The sequence below is a fragment of the Miscanthus floridulus genome, chromosome 4 (assembly GCF_019320115.1).
Source record: "Miscanthus floridulus cultivar M001 chromosome 4, ASM1932011v1, whole genome shotgun sequence".
NCBI lineage: Eukaryota > Viridiplantae > Streptophyta > Magnoliopsida > Poales > Poaceae > Miscanthus > Miscanthus floridulus.
The window spans coordinates 45928479-45949563 of record NC_089583.1 but is presented as its reverse complement, the minus strand read 5'-3'; the positions used below and the strand labels follow the sequence as shown (position 1 = coordinate 45949563).

Sequence of the window (21085 nt, the reverse complement as noted above, 5' to 3'; positions counted from 1 at the left end):
CGTGGGAGCTTTGGTTCTGGCGTTCTGGGTCTGCTCTTGCTCTCAGTCTGCGAGCCTCTCAGTAGGTCAGTTTTATATATATATATATATATATATATATATATATATATATATATATATATATATATATATATATATAGAACAACTACTCTATAGCTGGCTACAAAATAACCTATTCTGTAGCCACCTTGAGTTACTATAATTACTATGTTAATTTATGAGATTATAGTAACTCCTTACTAAGTGGTTTACTATAACGTTATGGTAAATATCCCTATGTGTTATAGGAACCCAACTATAGTAAATATATATTGACATTATCGTAAATTAGTATATAAAATTATGGTAAATGGAGGTGGCTACAGAATAACTTATTCTGTAGCTGGCTACTGAATAGCCTCTCCCTATATATATAGGGAGAGTATATTCGGTAGCAGCTACAAAATAAATTATCCTTCATTTACGATAGTTTTATATACTAATTTATGATAATGTCAATACATATTTACGATAGTTGGGTTACTATAACACATGGGGATATTTTTCGTAACGTTACAGTAAACCACTTAGTAAGAAATATACTAGTGCGAATGTCAATATATGTCAACTAGTGCGAATGGAGCCTACGATGCCCTAGGCATGGGACCCTCCGCTAGGTACAGTCTAATTTTTGTGATTTCTGTACTTTGTGTTTTTACTGTATTTACCAGTATGTCATCTCTACATGTTGTAGTGTTCTTAAGAAATATACACATATACGTATATGTCGTCACAAACCTGCTGATGTTATTTTTCTGGATTAAACTGATAATGAAATTGCCTAAGTTCCTAACAATCCAAAAATCTAATGTTATACAATTTTCTATCAGTGGTTTTGCTGCTGCTTTGAAGCCAAATAATTTTGATGGCAAGAATTTCATGATATGGCGTGCCAAGATGGTATTGTGGTTGACTGCGATGAACTGCTATTACGCCGCACAGGGGAAGCCTGAACATTTTACTCCTGAGGAGGAGCGAAAGTTCTTGGCTGCCGATAACCTGTTTCGAGACGTCGTGATTAGTGCACTTCATCCCAAGTATGAGAAAAACTACATATCTTGCACATCAGGCAAAGAGTTATGGGATGCTCTTGAGGCAAAGTTTGGGGTTTCTAATGCTGGCAGTGAGTTGTACCATATGGAGCAGCTGTATGACTACAAAATGTTTGAAAACCGTTCTGTGATCGAACAGGCTCATGAGATACAGGCGCCAGTGAAGGAACTAAAATATTTCCCATGTCTGTTGCCCGACAAGTTTGTGGCCGGCGGTATAATCGCTAAGCTGTCACCTTCTTGGAGGGATTTTGCTACTTCTCTAAAATACAAGAGACAAGAATTTAGCATGGCTGAGCTTATTGGATCTCTTGATGTTGAGGAGAGGACGAGAGCAAAAGACAACTGTGGAAAAGGAGCTAAGTCTTCTGCTACCAATATGGTGCAGAAGAAAAACTCATTTGCATCTCATAATAAAAAGAAGAAGAACATGCAAGAGAACAACAATGCAAAGCCTAAGCAGACTGCATAGTTTACGAAGAAAAACAACAAAAAAGGTGGATGATGCTTTGTTTGCGGGAGTGATGAGCATTGGGCAAGTGCGTGCCTAGACCGCAAATATAAGCAAGAAAAGAAATCAGCCAACATGGTAATTAGCGAGACTAGAGGAGGAACATCTGGGTATGGTAATTCTTTACCTTTTGTTCTTTCAGTTTATCTTTCACCTGAGTGGTGGATGGATAGTGGTGCTAATATTCATGTGTGTGCTGATGTTTTTTTGTTCATTTCCTATCAGGCCGGCAGGAGTGGAGCCTTGCTGATGGGAAACGGTTCGCATGCACGTGTTCTTGGTGCTGGTACGGTCGTTCTGAAGTTTACTTCGGGAAAGACGGTGCTATTAAAGAACGTGCAGCATGTCCCCTCCATCAAGAAGAATCTTGTTAGCGCTTCTCAGATGTGTTGCGATGGCTTTAAAATTGTGCTTGAGTCCAATAAATGTGTTGTGTCGAGACATGGAACTTTTGTTGAAAAATGTTATGATTGCGGAGGCTTATGTCGAGAAAGTAAAACACGATAGCGACTTCAATCCCCACTGAGAGTAAAACACGTAATCATCAGCTTCTAGATGAAATCATCTAGTGATTACCTATCCTGCAACCACGGCAATCTAGCATATATTCCTACAGGTATCCTGAACCACAATAGCCAACAAATTCACCACCAAACCTACGAAATTACCAAATTACCTCTTCGTGTTGCAACGGTCTGGTCCCTCCGTGGCTGTGGCGGCCCTCCTCGTAGCAGTCATGATCCGCACTGGGGCTGGAGCTGGACGCGGGACCTCGGATGTCATGGGGGCGGTGCGCTTCGGTGCACCCGTGGCGGTGGCATGGGCCACAGGTACGTCGGACGCGCCTGCCACTACTACACAAACGAATATGCGCAGCGTTGCACTTTTGCACTCCGTGGCGGGCACCTATTTTTGCCCACTGCGGTAAATCCCACGATTTACCGCGGCGGGCATTCTTTATTTACCGCAGCGGACACTTTTGCCCGCCACGGTAAATCGATTTACCATGGCGGGCTTCTTAATATGTCCGCCACGGTAAATACCCTATTTACCGTGGCGGACATCGTAAGGTGTCCGCCACGGTAAATCGATTTACCGTGGCGGACATATTAAGATGCCCGTCACGGTAAATGTAGCCATCTCCAATATAAACCGAGGCTGTCGCACCATTGTCGCCGCCTCCCCCACTCTCTCTCTGTTAGCTCCCCACCTCCCCCACTCTCTCTCTCAGCTCTCCGCCTCCCCCACTCTCTCTCTGCCTCCCACTACTCTCCCTCGATGCAGGCAGCGGCGCGCAGCGCAGCTCTCCTCCATAGCGCCGCCCCCTACAGCGGCGCACGCGGGACGACGGCGACGGCTGCGCCCTCCTCCTCCCCCATGGATCCTCCATGAACGACGATGGCGCGGGGCTAGGGTTTCAAATCCAGTGAGTTCATCTCCCTCTTCCTCTCCATCTCCCTCTTCCTCTCTCCATCTCCCTCACTCCTCCCTCTTCCTCTCTCTAGATCCGGCGACGGCGACCTCTTCCTCCACGGATCCGGTGGCGGCGACCTCCTCCCCCATGGATCTGGCGGTTGCACCCTCCTCCTCCGTGGATCTGGCGGTGGAGCGACCGGATCCGACGGTGGATCTCCACCACGGCCATGACGCCGGGATCCACCATGGCCACGACGCTGGGACCTCCACCACGGCGGGCGAGGACGCGTCGGCACGGCGGGATCCGCGAGGAGGCATAGGGATCCACGAGGAGGCGTCGGTGTGGTCCCCTGCGAGCGACTGGCGAGGTGGTGGCGGCCGTGGGAAGCCCGGATCCGTCGCCGGTGGGCTCGCCAGTGGGCTCGAGAACAGGCTCGCCGACGGGCTCCTAGTTTTTTTGTTTTTTAAAAATGATTAACCGCAGCGGGCATCCTAACGTGCCCGCCGTGGTAAAAGTATATTTACCGCGGCGGGCACGTTACACCGCCCGCCGCGGTTAAGCCACGATTTACCGTGGCCTCTAGGCCGCGGCGGACGGCTTTGCCCGCCGCGGAAAACCGAAAATGCCCGCCTCCAATAAAGTTTGTGTAGTAGTGTGCTGCTCGGGCGAGCGCGGCCGCCTTCACGGCCCCGGGACGCCGCCGGGTCTGGGCCAACGTAGAGGAAGCGGTGGCTGCAGCACCTCCTGGCTCTCCGCGCGCGCCTCCATTGGGGGCCGTAGGAGAGACGGGGGGGGGGGGGGGGGGCAGAGAGGTGGCCGTCGAGGAGACCGCTGACCGAGAGGTGGCCATCCAAGAGGCTGCGGACCGAGAGGTGGCCTTCCAGGAGGCTGCGGACCGAGAGGTGGCCGTCGAGGGGGCGGTGGCCGGCGCGGTGGTCGTCGGAGAGGATGCGGTGCTCCGAGAGGTAGCGGTGGCGGGTGCTGCGTCTCCTGGCCCGTCATCCTCGTCCTCCATGGCGGGAGGCAGGGGCGGCCATGGTGGGCCGAAGCCGGCGGTTGCCATCGGAGCGGATGCCTTCGCGGGGGAGGCAGCGGACGAAGCGGTAACCGTCGGGGAGGTGGCGGCGGTTTCGATCCCCAAGGGAGAGGAGGCTCGCGATCGTGTCGTGACAACGGTTACGATTTCGAAATGGCATCCATCCCTATTATCCCCACGAGCCGTGAGATTTTGTGGGGTCCACCGACGATGAGACGGCTGTAAAACCGCCGCGATCCGGCTGGGCTCGGGTGATCCCGGCGGTTCAGATTCGCTCCAATTCCGGTGATGCTGGGATGGGTGGGGATTGGGATTAGATAAGGAGATATTATATCCAGCCATCCGTTCTTTATATCTCATTTAATCTTAGCTATTTATTCATTTCTCTATTTCTATCCCATCCCTTGTGTCCCAATATCCAACACCTTGGATTGGAGGGGGGAATCAAATTCCTGCCAATGCAAGCCAAATAACCCTCTCCCCGGGCGAACGCCAGAGGCGGCACGGACCTTGCTGCTGGGTGGAGGGGGATTCAGGATTCTCATGTGGATTACAGAAGCAAAAGCTAAGGCTGTTGATAGTGGATCTGGGGAGCAGAGGCTGGATTGGAGCTGAGATGGAGCACACGCACTTGGGTCGGAGCAGAGCAATCAGGTGGCCGAGCTATGGACAAGGCTGCACTCGCACATGCTGGAGCTCTCTAGCTGTGCGTCTTGGACTCTCGTTCAGCACAAGGACGTCTACCAGTGCTGTTGCTGGCCAAGACCTGTATGAGCATGTCTATGGTGTTCTGATGAGGTATTTCTTTTTGGACTAATTGGATTATAGAAATATGTGATTTATATGTGCTGGCCTGCAGTTTATGGTGTCTATGGTGTGTGCTGGCCTGCAGTTTCAAATATTACTGTTACTTATAGAAATATGTGATTAATATGTGCTCAGATGATAGCTTGGTTCAATTTATGTCTGCTTGTGCTATTTTTTTTTTGGGGGGCAAATGAATTCACCCTGAAGCTTATCTCATTGAACAATCTGCTCATAGACTATTTGTTGTTTGGCATGTTTTGTGTTGCTGCCAAGCTGTAATTGTACATTGTACTTTATATATTATATCTCGGAAAAAGTCTACTTAACCCCCCACCTTTCATACTTGGTCTACTTCACCCCCAACTATGAAACCGTCCGTTTTACCCCCTGAACTTTCTAAAACTGTCTATTTTACCCCCTGGGCGGTTTTCAGCGGCGGGTTACTACACTAACGTTCTGCTACAGTACCAGTGGTTTTGAATTTTTTATTTATTTTCGGTGAATTTTTTAAAAATCATAGTAAATCATAGAAAAATCATAAAATAAAAAATCTAATTTTATTAGACTCCACATGAGTAGATCTACATAGTGAATATATAATACGGTATGTTTTAGTACAAATTTTTTTTTGTAGCTTTAGATTAATTAGAAAATCCAATTTTATCTGTAATTAATTAGAATTTATCTATAACTAAGTTATACATAGTCCAATGAGTACGAAATTTTTACTATAGTTCAAGCATACAATAATTAGCGTACCATAAAAATTTCACCACAATTGGACCATAGAAGCTGCAGTTATTAATTATTCCAATTAATTACAGACAAAATTAGATTTTCCAATTAATCTAATGCTACAGTAAAAATTTTATACTAAAGCATACCGTATTATATATTCACTATGTAGATCTACTCATGTGGAGTCCAATAAAATTAGATTTTTTATTTTATGATTTTTCTATAATTTACTGTGCTTTTTTAAAGATTCACCGAAAATAAAAAAAAAAGAAAATTCAAACCCAACAGCACCGCAGCAAACCCACCGTACTGTAGCAAGACCGCTGTTACTGTAGCAAAATCGCTGTCAAAAACCGCCCGGGGGGTAAAATAGGCGGTTTTGGAAAGTTCAAGGGGTAAAACAGACGGTTTCATAGTTGAGGGTGAAGTAGACCATGTATGAAAGGTAAGTAGACTTTTTCCTTTAAACAAACTATATGAGTTTGATAATTACTGCTCTAAGGCCCTACAAATAGTAATATGTCAAAGAAAGTTAACCTTCTAAACTAACAAATATGCATTAAGGTAGCGTGCCCGTGCGTTGCTATGGGACAGCTAAACTTTTATACTAAAAATACATGAATCGCACGATAAGATAACAATACTATAAAATTAAATACCGACATCAAAGTGATATTTAATCTAAAAGGCAAAGTTCGTGAAATTAACACAGTCACGGAGCGCGGCATCGCAAGCTCACAAACTCTACTTATAGACTTTTCCGTGATGCGACTAAAATAATGTTTTGTATCGTCGGAAAGAAATCTTCGATGTCTATTTCTTTCGTACGCCAATAAATCCACGAATAAGTTCAGTCGCATCTTCATACCATCCTGTATACAAGTTTGAGGATATATATAAATATTAATTCCTGTCACATGGGTAATACTGTGTGTCTTGAAAAATCTTTTATAATATCTTAAGTATGTTATACTCATCGTATAAATATGTGTGGCTTTAGGCCTATTTCATGCAGACATATACTGTAGAATAAGGTATCCACTTGAGTGTCTACGGCAAGATTCATCATCAGCAATATATAGAAATGGTTAAATCATATGTATTATTATTGCAAACGACGGATAAAAGTAAATTAGAGGTTATCATAATTGTACATTTGATTCTTCCTAGTTTTTTAAGATGGTGATGTCAAGGTAAACTTCAAAATATATCATTTTCATGCATTGTGTCTGGGTACAAGCTAATTCACTATAAAATAATAATTAAAAATTTCTCTCTTAGTTCAAAATTATAAGATATTTTGGTTTTTTAGATATATTGTTTTAATTATGTATATCTAAGCATATAAAAAAAGTTATATATCTAAAAAAGTCAAAGCGTCATATAAGTTGGAATTGAGAAATTAATTTTCTGTAGATTCATTGGTCCACTCGAATTAGTTAGAAACACTTTCACAAGGAGAAATTATCTGCTCAGAAACCATAAATTCAAGTTTTGCCCCCTTATAACACAAATGTTTTTTAATTTGCTGCACAAAGTCAACCGTCAACTCTTCATTGAGGCGAGATGGCTGTCAGTTTTACTACCTCCCAAGCACCATCCAGTTCCAGCTAACCTCTAAATATCTAAAGTTTTCAACACCATGTAAGCATCATTCCATGCTCGATTTCAACAAGCTCTGCTTCTAAACCATCCTCTCCAAACTATACAACCTCCCCGTTGCATGATCCCAGGACCTCACTGCTTCGTGCAAGTAGTTTGGGCACAAAGAAACCATTTGCTCATCATCCAGCCCTGGGAGTAGCATGTAATTATGAAATCATGACACATATCAGATTCTTGGGACATGTCTACACGAGAACCAAGGCATGAATGGATGTGATTGGTAAAGAATGGAGAGAGAATATATGTGGTTGGATAAAAAATTGTTCTGTAGAAACTATCCATTAGGACCATGGTTTCTATATGCAGTGTCTATGAAAATTAATAGGTATAGCATTGTGACTGCCCTAATACATTATAGAAACACCAGAATAATTATTTTTTTCACAGGTAGAAGTACAAGATTGAGAAGCAAATTGTCAAGCTTGTTTGGCTAATCTATGAGCATCTTGTTTAAATATTCGTCAATAAATCATGGAAAGATAATGTCCAATTAATCAAAATGTACAAGTCAGAGCATGGGCAAGGGAGGGCGCGAGGGCGGAGGCCGGTGCAAGCGAGGGCGAGCTAAGCTGGCGAAGGTGGGCGCTATGGCAAGGCCACATGATTTATAGCAGAGGATTGATAGCAGTCTCTCCTTTTCCTTTTGTCTTAATTTTCTTTCCTTCTGTGTTAATTCTCTTTCCTTTTGCTCGTTGCCATGTATGCTGGTGCATGCAAACATGCAATATGTATATGGATAGCACAATAATTTTCTACTTCCTATTTTGCAAACATGCAATATTCAATCAAGAAGACAATTCATGGGTTTTCCTTTTCTCGCTCGTCCGTTGGACAACGTGGGAGGTGGGATCAATCGCATGGGGGTGGCAGATGAACGAACAAAAACGTTGTCCACACTTTGTTCTTTTTAGTTGCAGGAGATACGCATGCTGTTGCCTTTCTTTTTGGTTTTCAGAACACTATATTGACTTAGTTAGCTACGTATACTTCAGTCAAACTTAGGCTTGCTAAATACGATCAATTAACTAAATAATAACATTATTAGTGTATGATTAAAGGGCGTACCCAGTGTGTACGTAGCGTATATTAATTGATATTAATGTATTTCAAAACATAATAAACAAAATAGTTGCATGGAATAATAACGTGATTATGTTTATTTACTTAGGCAGTGTTTGGTTCACTCTACAATAATGCAAACGGAAATAATAATAGTTCAAATCGAATGGCTTGCAGTAACATCCGTAGCTTTAAATCCATTATATTTGCGTTGGTAGTAACATCCATAGCTTTAAATCCATTATATTTGCGTTACCAACGCATCTACCAAACAACACGTTAATTTTATCCTATGCAATATATTCACGTGAGAGTTTTTAATTTTGACACGCTAGCTAGATGCAAGCAACTAAACATCATAACAATGTTGCATATGCATAGATACACTTAGCCTACCCCACCAAAGGCCTGGCTCCCATATGTGAGCCAGACTTGGGTAATACACAAATAAGTCAAGACCTATGCAAACGCTTAGGCCATATTTTTGCGCAGAGAATCCAAAGTTTAGCATTGTAGCATGTGGACCGTTAGAAATAGGAATACGGGATCAAAAAAAGAACTACCCATCCATTCATTCTAAAATATAAGACGTTTTAACTTTTTAGTCATATTATTTTTACTATATATGTAATATACTGTACAGCTTAATATATATAGTAAAAACATTCTTTGTGATAAAAGCTGCTCATCCGGGTTCAAGTCCTCGATTTAACACGGATGCTCGTATTTTTCTGAATTTATTTTAGGATTTAACGACATTGTGCCCCGTAGTGACTTTATCAATCTCGAAATGTGTCGGTACAGTATTTTGGAGGTGCTTATACAGGTAGGGTTTATGTACGTGTGTTGATAGGCGACGTTCTTGTCAACAGCGAGTCACTTGTAGTGACTTTGTCAATTTCAAGATGTGCCGGCATGTTTTGGAGGTGCTTATAGGTGTAGGGTTTACGTACGTGTGTTTCGAAGGTGCTTATATGGGTAGGGTTACGTACGTATGTTCATAGAGGTTCATAAAAAATAATAATACATAGCAAAAACTATATCTCTAAAAACCAAATCGTCTTATAATTTTAAATGGAGAGAGTATGTATCTATTTGGCCCTCTGGATACTAGAGTTTCAATTGGTGCTTTCAGATATAAAAGATATACAACCCCTTTAACCTTTCGAGTTGCAAAATCTACCATTTGGAGACCACTTGTACAAGTAACCGCGCGCGGAGCCTATCCTCCGGCTTTGGTGTTTTCCACGTGTGATAAAAAGGTTCTAGGTGGCGTGCGAAAGGTTCTAGCACGTACTCCCTTCTAGTCTAGAGTTATATATATTAATTAAGTTAATTTTTTTTAAGTCAGTAAATTTATAAATAAGGACTAAGACTTACGAAACCAGATTAGTATTACTAGATACATCATAAAATACTTTTTTACAATATGCTCATTTATTGTCATAAATATTTATTCTCTTTTCTACGAATTCGGTCAAACATACATAATTTCACTTTAATACTTCAGGAATTGATTTAGTTAGGGATAAAGGGAGTGATTTTTTCTATATTAAAACATAGGTAGAGCTCTATAAGTAGCTCTACTATTAGAGCTAAATTTGTTTTGAAAAAGCATTTGGTAAATCACTTTCTCATAGTAGATATGAGAAAGAGGGTTGTGAGAAAATTGGTATTTTTAGCTCCATCGGGTGCCCACCTCTTGTAAGACCATGTTTTAAGGGGCTCCACTTGATGATGAGCTGTTTCTTTTTTACCTGTTTCATAAAAAATCGTGCCAAGCAGTCCTCGAAGCTGGTGGAGAAGCTGTATCAAATGGGGCTTTACGCTTGCATCCACCGTCCACCTCTCCTATTTCATGCTTTTCTTCTGGGCTTCTTCTGCTACTCTTTTTTCCTTTTCCTTTAAATTTGGTTGGGTGGAGGTATGAAAGTGCTTCGATCATGAATGGTTTATACTATATTAAGAGTTTAGTTTAAGCTATACTATTTTAATTTCTTGGAAACATTTTATTCTTGTGTTTTAGTTTTTTGCATGGACTTTTGCAACTTTCACTAAAATAAATAAATTTTTACTTTAAGTACTCTCTCTATCGCAAAAAAACTGATTTAATTTTGTTCTAAGTCAAACTATCTAAAGTTTGACCAAATTTACACACTAGAAAACTAATGTTTATATATATTACTAAATAAATATCATACATTCCTTCATGCAATATTTTTTTATAGTATATCTATTCAGTATAATAAATGTTAGAAAATGTTTCTATAGATTTTGTCAAATTTACAACAATTTGATTTAGAACAAAACTAAAACATCAAAGTTCTTTTTGGACGGCGGGAGCAGTAGTATAAGCTACACAGCCCATGAGCCCACGCCAAACCAGCCTCTGCCTGCCTTCACAACGGCCCATAACCACCACCCGCAATAGCCTAGCTTTCAGGGTGGAGACGGCCTTTGCCTCGCCGGCGCCAGCGTGAGCGACTGCGCGGACATGGCTGCGGTCAGAGCAAGGCCGTTCCGCCGTTGGTGCCACGGAAGGTGAAGCTCGAGCGTCGCCGCCCGCATCCTTGTCAACAACCCGCAGGCGGAGGTGTGTGCCGCTGCGATAGAGTTGCTCTCCGCCTCGATGGAGTGCCCCGCACCGGCGGCGGCTTCTCCCTCGCCACGCCGGGTCCAACAAGGTGTGTACATACGCCTCACACTTCAGATGCGGCGCATGAGAAAGCGTTCTAGTTTCAGCAGAGTTGAATCGATTTCGATTGCCCTGCAGAGTTCAGAACCTACTGTATTCAGTTGCATAATTGCATTGCACAACCGAGTAGTATGGATTTTGGATGCTATGTGAGGACCGGATAAAAACTTATCTGCTGAGATGTAAAACTAATGCCGCGAACTCTTGGCACCTCTTGCACTAGTCAATCGATCTGAGTCGTTGTCCCTGCCGGCTGCTCCTTTGGCTGCATTCAAAAGTGACGAAATGGAGGCAAAATTACTTGATTCCTCTGCGTTTTGGTGTTTATGGTTGACGATGACATGCCTATAGATATCCAGTTCAACCGTGCCCGTCGAAATTGTAGTTAATTGCTCGTTCTTTTTTTTTTACTATTGATGTAGCCCTGTAGGTAGTTTCCATTAAATTTCGATATTGCCTGATTCAAATTATGTTGTACAGATGGAACTAAACAATTTTGTTTCTAATGATCAGCTCATTTCTGATATTGACTTGGATGGCCGGTCTAAAGAGTACATTATGTGGTACAGATGGAACCAAACAATTTTGTTTCTAATGATCAGCTCATTTCTGATATTGACTTGGGTGGCCAATCTAAAGAGTACAGTCAATAGCAATACACATTTTTTTCACATCTTTTGGACAGTGTTCATGTTGCTTGTTGCTTCTTTCAGTTTCCTCTACTGAAGAAGACAAATACACATGCCGGTCGAAAGCAATACATGTTTGTTCACTTCTCTTGGACAATTCTCTTGTTGTCTCTGCTGGTGTTATGCGTTGAAGTAATACTCTTCTTGCAACTCCTAACTATAAGGGACATGTGTGTTGCTTCTTAAGTACTGATAATACTAATGCTACATTGCATCTCCTGACCTTACCTTCTGAACTTCCATTTCAAGGTATGTACACTTCTCTTGACATGCTACACATTTAGTTGTCTTTGGATAGTTAGTTTTTGTAATGTTGTTAATACACAGGATCCAGTCTGGGCGAGCAAGTATGACCAGAGCAGATGTAATGCAACTAAATGGGTTGCAAAAGAACATGACACACGAATGGGATACTTTCATGGCCTGGTTGTGCAGCGAGAGAGGGGTGATGACTGATGACCCAAGCTGAAGTTCTTGTACCTCTTTCAATAATACTTTTCGCCATTCAGATTATATTTGGCTGGTGGAGACGCTGTTGCCACAGTTCATTCATCAAATACCTGCTCTGGCTTGCTTACACTACGACACCCTCTGTGGTGATCTACACTCTTGGCCTTATGCAGTTGTCTTCAGTTAATGGTGAGTTGTTTCATGTTTGGTCTGTTGCGTTGCTCGTGGCCATTGGTGGTACAAATAGTATGACGGCCTATGTCATTGAAGACAATGAGCAGTACTGGAGGCATTTTGTTCAGCAACTTTTGTATGTGATTAACTTCTTTGCCATGCTTAAGGTCCATTTAAAACTCGAGACATTCCTGGATTTAGTTTATAGTTTCTTACTGGTATTTACTCTATCTCTGAATGTTGGAAGGATTTATGCGAGTAAGACAGCAAGTAGTTTCTCAGACGACCGAAGCCTGTATCTTGCAGAGTATACGAAGCATGAGCACAAAAAGACTACCAATTATGACCCTATCACTCTAAAAGGCTACAACTACCTTGTATCTTGGAGAAGTGTATCAAGTGACGGATTAAGAAGGTTTCCATTGGTAGGTGATAAGATAACTGTCAGCGACATCTGGCTTGATAGCGGGATCAATGTACAATTAAAGGAGCTGTCCCTTTCCTTCGCCTTATTTCAGCTGTTAAGGAGGCGTTTCTTTGGGGTTTCTTGTCCTGAATCAAAGCTTCAGAAAACTCATGACCTTATTTTTCATGGACTGTTGTTTAATGTAGAAGAGAATTACCGAACTACATTCCGGGTGATTGAGGCAGAATTGGTTTTTGCTCATGATCACATGTTTACCAGCTCTGCTTCTTTCAACACTAGATTGGGTAAACCTATCATAATCCTAAGTATCATTAAATCAGTCATTTATTGTTATGCAATACTATGGTCAATTTTAAAGCACAAAAATGTTAGTAAAGTATTCATGGGGTTACTTCTGGCACTAGAGCTACTACAACTGTATGTTTATTTGTCATCCGATTGGGCTAAGCTACGATCTATTTGTCGGCTTGAGTGTTCTTTAGACGGCACTTGTGACATTGGTTGCCTGTTCTGGGATAGGCTTCCGCAGATATTTAGATGGTGGCAAAACAAGATTGGTCAGCTCTCATTACTCAAGGATTTACACCACCGATCATTCACACATGACATGCTAGGAACTCTGTCTTGGTGTATCTCTGCAAAGATTCTTCAGTGTCAGGAAACATCCTTCTCGAGAGGTATCAGTAACCCAGGTATTAAGGGGCCAGACCGCATTAGGTTGTCGGACAATGTGAAGTTAGCAGTTGCTCAAACTCTGAAACGCAATGCTGGTCAACTGTCTAATGGAGCATCATCTTTGAGGCGCAATGGTCAATATAATAGGCTTAAATGGGCATGCAGACAGGAAAACCATGCCAACTCCATGTTAATTTGGCACATTGCAACAGAGGATTGTGAGATCATACATGTGCATCAGTCAGTCACAGCGGAACAGAGAAGTATAAGTGATGATGACCTTAACATCGCTAGATCACTGTCAAGATACTGTGCATACTTACTGGCATTTGTCCCAGAACTGCTTCCTGACCATCACTTGGACACTACCGCGTGCTTTCATGGAGTAAGGAAGGATGCCCTAGAGTTCCTACGGGAAGAGATATCACTTGAAAGCAAGTATAGTAAGATGAAAAATTTCAACCAGCTATTACCTCGACATCAGGGAACTTTTGTGAAGGGGATACTGCTTGGGAAGCAGCTGGAAGAAATAGGTCCTGCCAGGTGCTGGAAGGTACTGGTAGATCTCTGGACCGAGATGATACTGTACATTGCTCCATCAGACAATGCAAGAGATCATATACAACATCTGGCAAATGGTGGGGAGTTCCTTACTCATTTGTGGGCCTTGCTTTCGCATGCTGGGATTTTAACCAGGGAGGAACAGAGTTTGGATGAAGAAAATACAGTTGTCCAGCCTTGAGGATGAAAAATCCATGGGCAACAAGCACCAAGACGTATGCAATATGTGTAATGTAAGACTAGCTTGCTTATTGCCATTTTGTAATTTATTGAAAGCTGTATCTATACTAGGTCTGTTGCCGTGCATTGCCATGGCACGGAAGCTGAAAATTTCTCAATGCAATAAAGTTCACAACTATATTAATTAAATCTCATTGCTGGCCGGATAAATAAATCCACTAAGGTCTGAAGCTACCCACCACAATACTTATAATGTATCATTGACATCATCATCTATTTGGAACAGCTCAGCTACTGAAACCATAAAAAACCAGCAGAATTAAAACTGTGGCTTGTAAAACTGCTGTGACACTTCACTCACGATACAGATACTCTAAGCTACATCAATCAGCGAAAGTGTTTTGCCTTTTATAGAGACTCGGCGGAATGTCAGTGTACGGATGCAGGTTCAGGAAAAAAATAAATCAGGATAAACCTTAAATTCTTTCTGATCGTTTGAACCATTTCCAGTAAATTCATCATAGAACTCCTTGAACATCCTATTCCACTTTTACCTATGGTTTACTTTCAAAGGAAATGAATTCCTGAATGATCTTCTTGTCACCAGGTTTTACCGAGATGACAGCACTCAACTTAATTAGTTTCTCTTCCATCTTCTCGACATGAGCAAATAGTAGATGCCCTGTAATTAGAGTGGTCCAAAGGAGCACAAACACGTAGTTGTGTGCAGAAGGTAAGATTTTCGCTGTATGCACGTTCTTCGCTTTGTGATAGTCTCCTTCAACTTAATCTCCATCAACGTAAGTTCGACTTCAGACCTGTTTCTATGATACTCCAAAATAACCGAGAATCATCTCTTTTATTAGATCAGGTGACCTATTACCTCACACGAGGTAATAGACGGATATAATTATTATTAGTTAGTTCATAACTTTTTATATTAATAGACATTAGGACAAATAGGAAACAATCGAATAACTAGATCTAGCTACCCCACACGTGACAGCTAACATGTAAAATGCTACATATACATTTTTCATGCATCGTTAATTATCGGTGCGAAAAGTGATCAACAAATAAATATTTATAGTTTTATCGTGCGTTGTGATCGAATGTGGCCTAGCACTCAATGACACATGATTTATACTGGTTCAGGCAACGTGCCCTACGTCTAGTTTCAATCGGTCGGTGACTTTATTCCTGAGCCCAGGTGCTGTAAGTTTGCTGTGGGGTTACAAACGAGTAGGAATGAGAATGGGGTATTAAAGACCCGGTCGGACTCTGAACCGAATGGCTGAGAGTGACGGGTGTTCTAACATGTGCTAAGTATTGGAACGTATGCTCTGTGTAATTTTAAAGTCCTAGAGCTATTGAGCTATTTGAGTCCTCAGGTCGTCGAGTCCTTGAACCATCTAGCTTCTTTTTTCTTTCGAGAGCCAGATAGCTTTTTAGGAGTAAGCTCATCCCCTTTTATAGTCGAAGGGGATGGCCTTACAAGTCAGAGAAAGAGAAAATGAATATGTGTGTTATCTAGTCTTATTGCCCACGCTGTTAGGTACGAGATGGTTGTCGGTGCCCACAATACTGTTTTATGTCCAGGTGCATGTGGCAGGCTCTACCGTGTTCGCCTGGTACGACAAACGTCGGTGCCTACAATATTGTTTGTTCTCTGACACGTCTGGAAGGTTGCATAGTGCCCGTCTGGCATGGCCTGGTGGCACCGTCCTGTAGGTGCACATGGCATGGCAGAGTACGGTCCTCTATATTACGGTTGACTTGAGTGCCTTACCTTATCTGCTCCGCCTGATCCCTGGGCCTTCACCGAGCGGGCGTCCTTGGTCGGTCATTCCCAGTTGGCCCCAACCGTGTCGGTTGAGGAAGAGCCGCGAGCAGAGGTCTGGTGTATCCCTGGTCGGAAAAGGAGGTCGGAGTCGGACCGTGGTCCTACTTTGGTCAGGCCTTCCGGTCGGGGATCGGATCGTTGTCCTGGCCTGTCATTATGTATCTGGGCTGGCTCAGGAGGCGAGAGTTGTCGCTATGCCGTTCTACTGGGCCGAGTATTTGTAGGGAAGCGGGTCCATTGAGGACCTAGGTTAATGAACCCGACGTTACTAAAATGTTTTATGCGCATTTTGTTTTTTTTTTTTCGGACATGGTTATAATACCAGTGCTACGTAGGGTGCGACGGTCCCGCGCAGCTCCCCCACCGCCGCCGGGTTCCGCGCCACCACGAACGCCACGCCCCAGAACACGCAGCTCCCGCAGCACGCCACCGGGAGGTGACTGGAGCGTGCGCACGCTAAAGCCAGTCGGAAAACGAACCTGGATTCCGTTTTCTGAGAGCCAGCGGCGAACCTGTGGACCCAGCAAATCAAACACAACATATTGCTGCCCACGGGCTCGGCCAGGCCGACGGCCAGCAATCAAACACGGCCTACGTATCCGATACGGGAAACGAGACCACCCCGACGTACGTATCGGTGCTACACTACATAGGGCTCACCAGTCAATAATATCGCCTGTCCGGAGCCGAACACGAAACGACCCATAAACTTTCCCAAATTAATCCGCACGGCACGCCGCTCCGCAGTCGGGAACCATGGCGGTTACGCCGCTCCGCACGGCGAAGGCGGCGGAGGGCCACGACGGCGTAGATCCGGACCCCATATGGAGAGCTCTGAAAGGCGTCAGCAGCGTTCTCGGTCGCGTGGCCTGCGCGCTCGCCCCTGCGGCGGGCTCTTTTGGCACCGCCGGCAGCTGCCGTCGCGGTGCGTCCGGCAATCTCGGCGGGATAGCCGAGATTGTGGACGGCGGCGTTGGCGGCCCTGCGGGTATCTGCCCTGCCGGCCGTACTCTCGACCGAACCGGCAGCGTTTTGGTACGTGTCGGCGACGGCCGTCCTGTCAGGTCGGTATCTCGCAACTGGCCACGTGTTACTCCAAGTGATTGTTAGTTGTTCGTTTTGATAGATCTGAACAGACGACCTTATCCTCGCAAAGTAGCAATAGGGGGAAGTCAAATGATACTGTATTTGCATGAATTTTTGCTGGTTTCATTTGGGGGCCCCCTCATGGCCTTAGCTGCGACCTTTGGTCAGGATTTTTGGTGTTTTTGACTGAATAAAGGGTGGTTATTTCAAACCTTTTTTTTTTATTAAATTTGTTTATCAAGATGGTTTCAGGAAAAGACTAAGACACCATTAGATAATACATAATTAAATCAGATCCTCTTATATCCCTCAGACGCATAAGTACCAAACAAAAAGGTACTTGTGCTCTGTTGTGAGTTGTGACCTGATAGCAGAGGATACAGATCCAAGGCCAGATGTTCGATTTTCATCTAGAAGGAATACTACCCATAAGAGAATTTTGTTTTAACTAAATAAGCTATGAGACAAACCGGAAGGACTTCTGATAGCGAATCTACTTCTAAAAACTTTTTCTATAATAGTGGTCAAAGTATAAGAACTTGAGTATATATGCCATTAACATCAGTTGTTTATTAGTGGAGAAAATATTCACTTCCAAGTCAGTCATAAGTTTGTCATGTTTTCAGGGCTCAACTAAGGAGTTACTATGGCATTTTCAGATTGTTGACATACTTTGTCATAGTTCATCTCATGGCATTTTTAGTTTCTATTATCTATCAGTCCTGACTGCTCAGCTATCTTATTGTGATGACATCAGACTAATGGAAGTTCTGCCGTTGTCTTGTGCAGCATAGGGAAAGGAAACAACCTTACATGCAGAAGTGCACAATCAACTCATGGAACACGGCGACCAAATATTAAACTTGAAGACCTGCCGGAGGTATGCTACAAACTTTCTTCTTTAAATATGATGTTGAGAGTAAATTAAATTTCCAAACTTGGGATGGGGTTGATGGGACATCATTGCTTTGCTGCAGGATGTGATAGACAGGGTGTTTTCAAAATTGCAGCTCAACGAGGTTGTTCGGACCAGTGTGCTGTCAAGTAAGTGGAGGCATATGTGGGCAATTTCTTCCAAACTAAGGCTTGATGGCATTACAATATTTGGCCGACCTCGATATTTCTGCAACAAACCAAACTACACCAAGGAATTCATTGATGGTGTTAATACGGTGTTGCAACAGCTTCGTGGCAAGGTGGTTGAAGAACTTGAGGTCAAATTTGAATTTGAGAGCATATTAGTTGATCATCTGAACAATTGGATTAGTTTTGCTGTGTCATCACTTGTGAAGAATCTAGTTCTGGATTTAGCACCAGCTAAATTTGTGGGTGTCAAGGATAGGTACATGTTTCCCATTGAATTGTTCGATGGTGCATCCATATCTCGGATACAACATATTAAGCTTAGCTGCGTATCCTTCAGACCACGTCCCCTGTTTAGAGGTTTCCCAAACCTGCGGAAGCTTGATCTGCATCTATTTGATGCGTCTGAAATGGATCTTGATGACATGCTGTCAGGTTGTGCTAATCTTGAGTGGTTGAGCTTCATTAGATGCATTGTGAATGATGAATTAAAGGTAAAACAGCCATTGTCCCGTTTGCTGTACTTGCGCATTGCGTATTGCAGCATTAAAAAGGTAGAATTACATGCAAAGAATCTCAAGACTTTTGTATACCATGGGGTGCAATTACCTATTGACCTTGGCGAAGTTAAAAAACTAGAAACAGCAGAACTTTATTTGTACGGTATCACTTTTGAGTATGTCCTAAGTGTACTTCCAAGTGTGCTCCCAGGTGTGCAAAACTTCACCTTGCAGACTAATTATCTACCATTAGAGGTATGTTGTTGCAACATATTATGAATCTTTAACTCACTTTTTAGTTTTGATCTGACAGTTTTCTATCGTCCAGATGCCCTTATTACTGGAAAACATTGGTAGATTTTCCCAGCTGAGATTTTTACGGCTGTTACCCCTTTAATTGAGGAGCTTGAGGTGCATGTAAGTACTCTTTCTGGGTTGCACTCTGCCAGCAGTGATCTCATGCATATGAATATATCATATTTATTAGTTATTTCTTAGTTAAACATAGGAGATTTGCTTCCGTACCTTTCTTTCTAGTGGAACACTATGCTAATTCATGTAATGTCATGTCTAGTTTGGAGACTTGTGGTGAGAGGCCAATAATGAAGTATTGTGCCTATGTAATTGGGAGTTTAATACAAATAGGTCCCATCCGATATTGTAACTTGCTGTTAGCTTGTCATTTTACATGTAGATTGTTTGCATGCTTATCAGTCTCATGGAGGGTTGTACTTGTTGATTGTCATAGCTATGTACTTCACGTTTGTACAGACACGTCACCCATTATGAACTTCACTGATGCTTAAAGTGTAAACTTTGCTCGTAGACTACTTGTCTCGTTAAGTTCAAATTTTTAATAAATACGCCCTTAAACTTCAATTACTGATAATGAAATTTGACATCAGAATAAACATATCTTTAATGATAAGTACACTGACCATACTTTTTCATTGAATTCTTGCAGTTTGATGCATCTTGCTTGTATGGTGTGGGATGGGGAACTCCGCGGAGTCTTCCGCCTCATCCATATAATTATCTAAGGAAAGTGCATATTACAGGGTTTAATCGGATTATGGGACAACTTGAATTTCTAGCACATATCGTGGAAAGTGCCCCTGCCCTAAGGATTTTAATTATAGATCCAAGAAAGAAGTTGGGTCTTTGTAGCTGTACGGCTTCAGATTTCTTGGCTAGTCGAGCTTCTGTTAGAAGTAAGCTTAATGGAAAAATCTTGCCTGGCACGGAAGTTAATATTCTGTAGGAATTCTTTAGTGACCCTGTGCGAGAGGTCGAATGATGTGCAGGCACAGCTATTCTTTAGTTGTATTTCTATCATCTGGGCATGTGATGAATCAAATCTATGTAAAAAAATATATATTGGTCCTTGTAACACTATTAGCGTGCCCGTGCGGCAACATTTCAGACACAACTTAAAACAACCAAGTGACTTTATATGTTTCCATAAGAACAATAAAATTTATGAAAAAATGATAATAGTTATTTATTCCTCCATTTCCTTCATATGACATTGAGTAGTTACACAAATTGAACTACTCACCATAGTTATATACGATTCTGCTTGTCATGCGCCCTGATTCCTTTTTGCCACGTTTCGGCAGCATTAAAGGGCACACAAAGACATGCCAAAGCCAAATAGTCGATGAATAGATTGTTCAGACGCTTACAAAATGATATAGAGGAGATATAATATATAGAGTACAATGTACAATTACAGCTTGGCAGCAACACAAAACATGCCAAACAAGAGCAGATTGTTCAATGAGATAAGCTTCAGGGTGAATTCATTTGCCCCCGCCCCCCCCCCCCCCCCCCCCCCCCCCCCCAAAAAAAAAGCACAAGCAGACATAAATTGAACCAAGCTATCATCTGAGCACATATTAATCACATATTTCTATAAGTAACAGTAATATTTGAAACTGCAGGCCAGCACACACCATAGACACCATAAACTGCAGGCCAGCACATATAAATCACATATTTCTATAATCCAATTAGTCCAAAAAGAAATACCTCATCAGAACACCATAGACATGCTCATACAGGTCTTGGCCAGCAACAGCACTGGTAGACGTCCTTGTGCTGAACAAGAGTCCAAGACGCACAGCTAGAGAGCTCCAGCATGTGCGAGTGCAGCCTTGTCCATAGCTCGGCCACCTGATTGCTCTGCTCCGACCCAAGTGCGTGTGCTCCATCTCAGCTCCAATCCAGCCTCTGCTCCCCAGATCCACTATCAACAGCCTTAGCTTTTGCTTCTGTAATCCACATGAGAATCCTGAATCCCCCTCCACCCAGCAGCAAGGTCCGTGCCGCCTCTGGCGTTCGCCCGGGGAGAGGGTTACGAGAGAATTCCTTATTTGACACTGGAAAAATGAGTCGT

General features: G+C 42.8%; 2 pseudogenes; both read left to right on the top strand.

The window, feature by feature from the left end:
* The first annotated feature begins 12057 nt into the window (after positions 1–12057).
* On the top strand, positions 12058–14884 carry LOC136551459 (uncharacterized; annotated as a pseudogene).
* Positions 14885–16635: 1751 nt separating this feature from the next.
* Positions 16636–20122, top strand: LOC136549662 (FBD-associated F-box protein At1g66310-like; annotated as a pseudogene).
* Positions 20123–21085: the final 963 nt, after the last annotated feature.